The 9,007-nt window shown below is 38.4% G+C and overlaps 1 long non-coding RNA gene across 1 annotated transcript; it reads left to right on the top strand.

Annotated features, from left to right (window-relative positions):
- The first annotated feature begins 677 nt into the window (after positions 1 to 677).
- Positions 678 to 8,499, top strand: LOC111571225 (uncharacterized). The gene is made up of 3 exons (XR_004847684.2): positions 678 to 741; positions 818 to 886; positions 1,445 to 8,499. It is a non-coding gene; the product is annotated as an uncharacterized LOC111571225 (long non-coding RNA).
- The last annotated feature ends 508 nt before the right edge of the window (positions 8,500 to 9,007 follow it).

The raw sequence follows: 9,007 nt of genomic DNA, 5'->3' as shown, positions 1-9,007 counted from the left end.
TCAGGTTTTACAAAATACTCTGGTTATTAAAAAAAAAAAATACCCTCACAAAGACACAGAAGTTTAATGCTAAATCTAGAAAATGGGTGTTTCTGACATTACTGACAACATCAAAGAAAAGATAATTTATACAATTTTTAGTTTCAGCTGATGAACACATTTTAGATAATGGAGCTCTAGTGATCAATGTTGCTTAACTATAAAGCAATTGTGAGCTCTATAGTTCTGTAAGTTATTTATCTGATAGTCTGTCCACAGTAGTCACAGCTTATGGTTTAACAACAGAGTGAATTTCATATGTAATGTGGGCTGCATCATTTCTCTCATTCATGAACTCTGAAACTTAGGCCTTGGTAATGTGTAAAGGCCTTAGAACACTGTTCACAGATGTAGGGACTCTTTCGGGTTTGAATTCTCTGATGAATCATCAGCTTGTGGGATGTATTGAAGGTTTTCTCACAATAGTTACAACTGTTTGGTTTCTGTCAGATATAGCTCAGCTGTTGGATTCTATAGCCATGTCACAGTAAAAAGGTTTTCCCACGGTTGTGTAACCCAGATGAAAACAATAGTGTAGCTGTCGTTCTCCTGCATTATTTTGGCCTTATTGGAGTTCGGCCAATCCCAGTAGTCGCGGTGACGTCATTACGTTGTTCCCCTCAGCGCGTTGTGTTGTAATTAGTGGCTGCAGCATTCAGGTGTGCAGGAGCGGTGGGGAAGCCACGAACGAGAGAGCTGCAGGTCTGTTTTCAGCTATTTTCGCTATTTTAATTGTAATACTTGTTTTAAACTCACCGGTTTAAATGTTAACTCTTAGGAGCCCCTTATCGTAGCCAAATCAGAGACGGACGACGGAGTGAGAGAGTAGATGCAAATCGTGGAACTGGTGAGTTTTACTATGGCTTTGTTGATAGCTTAGCTTTAGCTTGTCCTAGCCTCAGCCTGTTAGCCTAGCCTCCGCCACTTTTTGTCACTTTTCAATGCAGTTATGCCCTGTTTCTACCAAATATATTGTATGTATATGGAAGCCCTGTTGTGCCAAGAAATATTAAGTGGTTGTTTTCCATCTTTTGTGTTTATTCACTGTTTGCACAGCAGTATTAGTACCTTTTGACTGAAGCACCTTATGCAAATCATGCACTATAAACTATGCACTTTAATATTATCAACAATTTTCCATTTGAATTTAATTGAACTATTTATGTGAATTTAAAGCAAATTAGTGACTACTGACTATGAATTTTGACCAATGTGATTAAATATATTAATACATGTATATTTATATTTGATATTGATTAGAATATTTACATTTTAGACTATGGACTCTAGTACATTTAGTCCTATTTATTGATTGTGTGCACACTGAAACTAATCTACTTTTAGCTACAAGCTATTGGTTTATTTGATATAGAGATTTATTGGGAAGTTTGGGTCTGTTCTCTAGGCCAGGTCCTTGATTGATGGCGAGCTTAATGGAGCCCTGAACCTAAAGCAAAGCAACTGCTGAAGAATCGAGTCGCACCTCTCCTGCCAGGCTGGTAGGGGGCTCTTGGTGGCCCACAAACTCTCCCCACTCAAAACCTTGAATTGTCCGCCTTGCCCACATACAATCTTTTTTTCACAAACCCTCCCATGCGCACTCTTCCTCCTGGACAATCACATTCAACCCAGACGTGGGTTACATGAACTGTGGGATTGGGTTGGTACATTGGGGTCAATTCCCAAGTGTTGAGAATTTTGTGGACTCATTTGCGCTTTGCATTGAGATTCGAATTGTATATCAATGTTTCTGATTCATGTCCTGAAGTTGCATAGTTAATGAATTATTTTGAATATTCATTATTGAATGGCCATTTATGAGTTACTGTTTGTTATTCACTGTAAATATTTGCACTGTTGGCTGTCTTATATGTTTAAAGAAATATTCAATATATGGTACCTGCAAACACAAAATCAGCTTCCTGTCTACTCTCTCCTTGAGCCGAATTTAGCCTTCTGATTACTAGCCTAACGAACCTAACTATTTCTGGTGTTAGTAAACCAGTTCTTTACTACTTACCTACTACACAGGTGTTACACTTGTATCAGCAGTATGGTTTCTCTCACTTGCAAAGTGAAGAATAATGTTTTAGTTCAAGGGGTGTAAATGATTTAGCACAATGCTGACAGCTGTTTGGTTCCTCCAGAGTGAACACATTAATAACAAGAAAAGCACTCAGAGAGTGCAGTACTCCACCAAAGCTGCTCAGTCTTTCTATCACTTCCGATGGATGAAATCTTTAATGAAAAAACTGACCTTGCGCTGAGCACAGGCGTGTGTTATGCATGTGTACGTTATGTACTGATTCCAAACCACGTGACCTAAATATATAGCAGGCAGTGGGAACTGATGGGACTCAACAACACCCCCACAATTTAATCAGTTGTTTCTTGCATCATTCCCGATGGACAAGTCCTGGTGGATTTGTAAAAGGATCGCAATCATGTGATCGTCAACAGGCGGGTGACGTAGCGTTCACTTGTTGCATAATTACAGTAGCACAGTGCTGCTATCTCTCAATGGGAAATCCTTAACAAAGCCGTGAAGCCAGACTATAAGCCGCATCATTGCCAAAATCTAATGAGGTGGTCCGTGTGTCATTTCTGACCTTCCTTTAAAATTTCGTCCAAATCCATTATTCTGTTTTTGAGTAATGTGCACAGATGGATTCACGTACACTGATCGTCACATAACTCTGCCGCATTCCTTGGCTGAGTAATAATTTCTCATAGGATTTTCAAGGCTTTATTGAACTGGTCACATCTGTACAGTCTCCCTCCCAAATTAAGTCTTTGATGAAGCTGTAGCCAGTATGATGCTTTCTATGGTCTCTTACAGTGGAAAAGGTGTATCGTCCCCCCTCAGTGAACGTTTATCGATCGTTGACTTCAGTGATGTCTCTCTGACTTTCTCACAGTGGTCACAGATGTAAGGCTTCTGACCAGTATGACTCTGTTAGTGGATTCTATAGTCCCTTGCAGATGAAAAGCTTTTCTACATTCATCACAGCAACATGGTTTCTCTCCAATGCAGACTGTCTGATGACACTTCAGCTTAAAGGTTGCTGTTGAGACTTTCTTACACTGCTGAGAACAGTGAGATATCATCCAGTGTGGTATATTAGCCTTCGCCCTGAGTCAGCTGGGATAGGCTCCAGCCTTCCTGTGACCCTACAGAGGATTAAGATGTATAGATAATATGGAAGATGCCAGCATCAGAGGAGAGAAGAAAGTCATTAGTAACTTTGAGGAGATGTCAGTACTGTGGTTAGAGCAGAATCCAGAGTGGAAAGATCCATACAGCTTGTTGGCAGAGAGACGGGCTTTGAGTTGTGATGCAACAGCACCTTCCAGTATTTCAGATAAAAAGGTGAGGGTGAGATTGGTCTGTAGTTATTTGGGATGTCAGGATTCAGTTCAGGTTTTTCAAGAATGGGGGTGACAGCAGCAAATTTAGACAGAGTGGGATGAAGCCAGAAGATAGTGAGAAGTTTATAGCCATGATGAGTGGGAATAGTTTTGGAAAGTAGTCCTCAACAAACTAACCCTAACCCTGTTATCATATTTATTTGTCTGTGCTACTGTCTGTCATCCTCTTTTCTCCTTTATTTTGCCTCCAAATGTAACCAGATGCAATTAAACTTAAACAATGAAGGCAAAAACAAGCAACTCTCTGAAACAAAACAGATGTTAAAAGTTAATTTATCATCTAAATGTATTAAATTTGCTGTTAAGGATTATTTGCATGACAGTCCAACAAGCACTGTCTGAAATAAAAACAGCAAAACTACACCACTTCTTCTTTTCTAAGTGGTCATTTATCTGCAGGCTCATATTTAAATGAAATAACAACAACAACCGCTCTGGGCTCAATCACTTTATTTGATTTGAATACATACCTGTCACTGTTTATGTAAAAGTCATTTGAATTCAGACAAATGTTCATGTCAATAGACACATCATTAACCAGTGATGAGCAGGGATCTGTGCTCTGGTCCTCAGTTTGGGTTCTGATCTCCTTGGAAAAGGAGAGAACCAGGAGAGGATTTACCTACAGAAATGAACCATATAAAAATAATGATAAAGTGTGAATTGACTGAACATGCAAAATCCCTCACAGCCCTCCTTCCACCTGTTACATAATCACACACACTGACATTTTAAACTTCTGTATACGTGGATCAGATCTCAGTTTCCAACAGTCTGTGACTCTGTAATGCAGCAGGAGGAAGTTCAGAGAGAAACACTGCTGACAAGGTGAGAGTCCTTTAAATCTCTTATCACAGGTTTTAGTTATAACAGTTCAGGACTAAAACTAATTTATTTTATTATTGATTAAGGGTGGTTTCAAGGACATGTTACTGAAAGAAGAAACAAATCATTTATAGCAGCTACATTTGTTTTAATAAATATTTTATGAATCATCATTTCAAGAAATATTTCTATTTACATTAAATACTACAATAAATAAAAGGAGGAGAGAAAATTGTTTTTCACAAATGAAGGGAAAGGACATTGCAAGCTGTGGCAAGCAGTTTGATAATTCATAGCAGTTTTGGAAGAAATATTCAGAAACTTTACAACTGAATAAAATACTCTGTACTCATCCTCAGAATGCAGAAATTGTCCATGTCAGAATTTCATATTCTATTCTACAGGACATATTTTGTCATTCGTTATTGTGCGCATAACTTAAATGACAAAGCTAAATTTAATTTGTTTACATCAGCTGCTTGAATCACAATATTAAAGTATAATACATCAGTTAGTTTACATATTGTGCAGTGTTAGACTCAGCAGGTCTGTCTCTCCATCTCCATCCCTACCAATGAACCAGTCCTGCTCCCACTGAACAAGGAGCTGAACAGCATTGTGTTGAACCACATGTCAGCTGCTAGAACTGCAGGAGATCTGTGGGAATTTATTTTGTGATCAGGATAAATAAAGAAAGCTGAGCTAAATCATTTTCAGTGAGATGAGTCAGTCTGTATTAAAGTTACAGCTCATGTTAAATAATACCTTCAAGTCACGTGACCAAGGTGTGTCTCCATGACTTTGATGCAGACTGAAATGTGGTTGTTTACTGACATCTAGTGGTTCTGATACACAACTGCAGGTAATCTGAGTCAATATTCAGTGATTTTTAGTGTTTTCTGTGGTGCGCGAAGTTAAGTGAAATCAACAACATGGAAGATGTTGGTTACTATATGAGTACAAATGGTATAATTTTACAGGATATATGATCATATACACATTATTTACACTCTACAGAGTAAGGACTGGTCACGTGATATAGTTTTGTCAGAGAGAAGTGTGGAAGTGGAGGAAGAGGAAAAATAACACGTAGTGACATTGTAGCATCTTTTCATGGGGATCAAAACCGCTGATGGCAATAATGAAGAGATACCAGGGATCAGTCAGACAGATGGGATTGATGCATTTAAGTTTACTTTAGTTTTTGGTTTTCCATCCATCCATTATCTATACACCGCTTATTCCTCACTAGGGTCATGGGGGGGGGTGCTGGAGTCTATCCCAGCTGACTCGGGCGAAGGCAGGGGACACCCTGGACAGGTCACCAGTCTGTCGCAGGGCTGCATACAGAGACAAACAATCACTCTCACATTCACACCTACGGGCAATTTAGAGTAATCAATTAACCTCAGCATATTTTTGGACTGTGGGAGGAAGCCGGAGTACCCGGAGAAAACCCACGCATGCACAGGGAGAACATGCAAACTCCATGCAGAAAGATCCCGGGAAAGCCGGGACGCGAACCAGGGATCTTCTCGCTGCAAGGCGAAAGTGCTAACCACTACACCACTGTACAGCCCAGTTTTTGGTTTTCTTTTTTTTATTTTGTCTTTTGCCCTCATGATACTGTGATACTGTGGCATGTCTCAAATATATTAAATAAGTAAATAAAAATGCTGAAAAATGTCCTTTTCTCTTCCAGATGTCAGTAAACTCCTCATCCTCCAATGACTCCCTTTTTCATTTAAACTTTCCCTCCATCCACTACGACATCCCGCTATACATATATTGTCTCAGCACCACACCAAGCTCCTTCATCTACATCACGTATCGTATCACCACCATCCTCCTCCTCCTCCCTCTCTGCATCTTCATCATCTACCATGGTGTCCAACAATGGAGGCAAAATCACTCCACCTCCTCAGCAGCAACCATGAGTCACTCTGACAGCTTCACCTACAACATGGTCACCATGGAGATGATTGGTGTCTTTGGTTGTATCCTCTGCTGTTGTGGTATCTACAGTGATCAGATAATCGTAACAGTTGTTGGATGCGCTCTTTTTTCTTTCACCTGGTTTGGACAGACATTCTTCCACGTCCTGACCTGTGTGGAGCGCTACCTGGCTGTGGTTCATCCCATCACCTACCTGAGCCTGAGGAAAGAGAGAGGGATCAGAATCAGAAACATCAGCATCAGCTGTGTCTGGATGCTTAGCTTTGGAGAGACAAATCTGTTAATGAACGATGATGTCTTTATCATTGTAAATTTCTGCTTCCTGTTACTATCTTTAACTGTTGTCTCCCTCTGCAGCGTTTCTGTTCTCTGTGTTCTGATTCGTCCAGGTCCAGGGGAACAGGGTGGGAGCAGGGAGAGGGTTGACCAATCAAAGCAGAGGGCATTCTACACCATTATAGTCATACTGGGAGTGCTGGTGTTGAGGTTTGCTTTGAATCTGCTTTGGGCTGTGCTGAACATGTTGGAACGAAGTGCTGACTGTGTGACAGTCACAAGTTGTACCTGGTCTAATCTGCTCAGTAGTCTGGTGTTACCTTTGCTGTTTTTAAAGAGAGCAGGAAAATGAATATGTTGTAAGAACAACACCCAATGACCATAATAGTCAGATTTGCAAAAAATAAAATTACTTCAGGTACAAGAAAATAAAGATCAATAGATAATAAAGAAAAATTACTATCTGAATGCAATTATAATAAAAGTTGCATGGTTTAATTTCTCTTCTGTGTTTTGAAACTTGGGGGCAGAACAACTCAACAGCAAGATGAGAGACAAACAAAGCCAGCATCTTATCTATAAAATGTGATATGCACATTAAAATTAGTTGAAAATTTCCCACTTAAAACATTCTCTGGGTTGGTCTTCACTTACTGCTTTGAAAAATATGTCTTGAGATGTGACACTTTTTTTTTTAATCAGCTTTTGACTAAGTTTATGTGTCAGGTGTCTGCTGAGGCTTCAGATGAAACTGATGACAGCACTGATCTGAACCAAGCAGTAAATGAGCTGTAAAGATAAGACAAAACTAAAAGAGGCAAATCATCTTATTCAATAAATCACATTCACAAAATACAGAGACTTCAGAGTCTCCAGCTGCCTTGTAAGGATTTACTTTAGACCAACATGACTTTGAGCAAACCTTGTCAATTTTTCCAACTCATATCTGCTTGTATATCTGTACTTATAAAAGGGTTTCTACCTGGTCATTTTCTTTTTATTTAGCTTTGTAGTTTCAGAATTGTTTAAAAGCCACAATGATTATATGGCAGTTTTTTGTTTTTCTTCTCTGGTACCTAAACATGTTGTTTGTCTTAAATTAATACCAGTTTAATGTATAAAACACACAAAACATGTTATGTTGATTCTGCTTCAGTAATTAATCCTGATTAAACGATGATAAAATATGTTTTTAATGCTTTCATGTATGTAACTTAGAATGAATGTATCTAAAACAGAATTAAGCACATTAACATCAGTCTTCCCTAAAAATATACCAACAATAATAATGAAAAACTTAATATTGGTATAATAAGAAATCAACAGTTCATTAAGTTGTTTGTTCAAAAAAAAATGTCAAAGATATGGTTTTAATCAATAGTTATGCTGAGTGGCAGAATCACTGTTCCTTCTGTGCAGTAGTAGTGGTTTCAGTGGTACATGAAGACCAGGTGAGGAAAAGAGTGATAAAAGAAGGTAGAATGGAACAGACAACAACCCAGAGGTCATCTCAGTAGAAATCGGACATCTGAGACAACAGGCATTTAGGAGGAAATGAGGCAAGAGACACCAGCAGGGCTACTTGGTTTGGCTGGTCTGTTGCTCAGACAGCTAGAGTTAGTTTTTTGTTTTTTTTAATCAGGGATTTTCACCAAGAGAATTTTTCTTTTAGACTTTTTCCCCACATCTTGATGTTGATTTTACAAAAAAATATACACAACAGCTATTGTACAATTAAATATATGACATGTGGGTAATAAAAATACAGACTTTTTTAAAAAATGTGATTTCAAAATAAATACTACTTTGCCTGTAGTTTCTATCAGTTTGTTCAAATGAGAGACTGCTATAAGCTACTCTAAAACTAAATGTAGTCCTCACATGAAGTGTACATGCAATTCCTGCTGTCTGGTCAACCAACTCTTCAATCAATAAATCAATTTTGGGCACAGGCTTAAAAAAAAGTATCCCAGAGAAGCCCCCATATTTTATTACAATGGATAGCAGCATGAAAAAGGAAACAGAATGTGAGGAACCAGGTTTTACATTTATTGAGAGAATAGATTACACTTCCCATACAGAGATTACAGTTCTATTTTTAATGTATATGTAGTGTTACATTAAGCTGTTCTATATTATAACAAACTTAAACAACATCAGCAAGATGTACTGCATTTATCAATGATACAGGTCTGACATCAACAGTCCTGTTAATCATTTCTGAAGTTTAAGAATCACATTCAAATTGAGAAGTTGTTTAGGTCATTTGTCAGGCAGCTTTAAATGACAATGTCAACACCCTGCTGTGTATTCAACTGAATTAGTTCTTTGAGGCCTGAACACCTGCTCTGTGGTCTGTCAAGCTTTGGATTCCTCCACCAGTTGAAGAGCTGTGCATGAGGCTTGAGCAAGACATGACACTTTGTATGAAAAAAGTTGTGTATTGGTTTGCTTTAAATTTTGAAACAAACAAGAAAGAAAA

The sequence above is a fragment of the Amphiprion ocellaris genome, chromosome 23 (assembly GCF_022539595.1).
Source record: "Amphiprion ocellaris isolate individual 3 ecotype Okinawa chromosome 23, ASM2253959v1, whole genome shotgun sequence".
NCBI lineage: Eukaryota > Metazoa > Chordata > Actinopteri > Pomacentridae > Amphiprion > Amphiprion ocellaris.
This window is presented reverse-complemented; position numbering and strand designations above follow the sequence as displayed.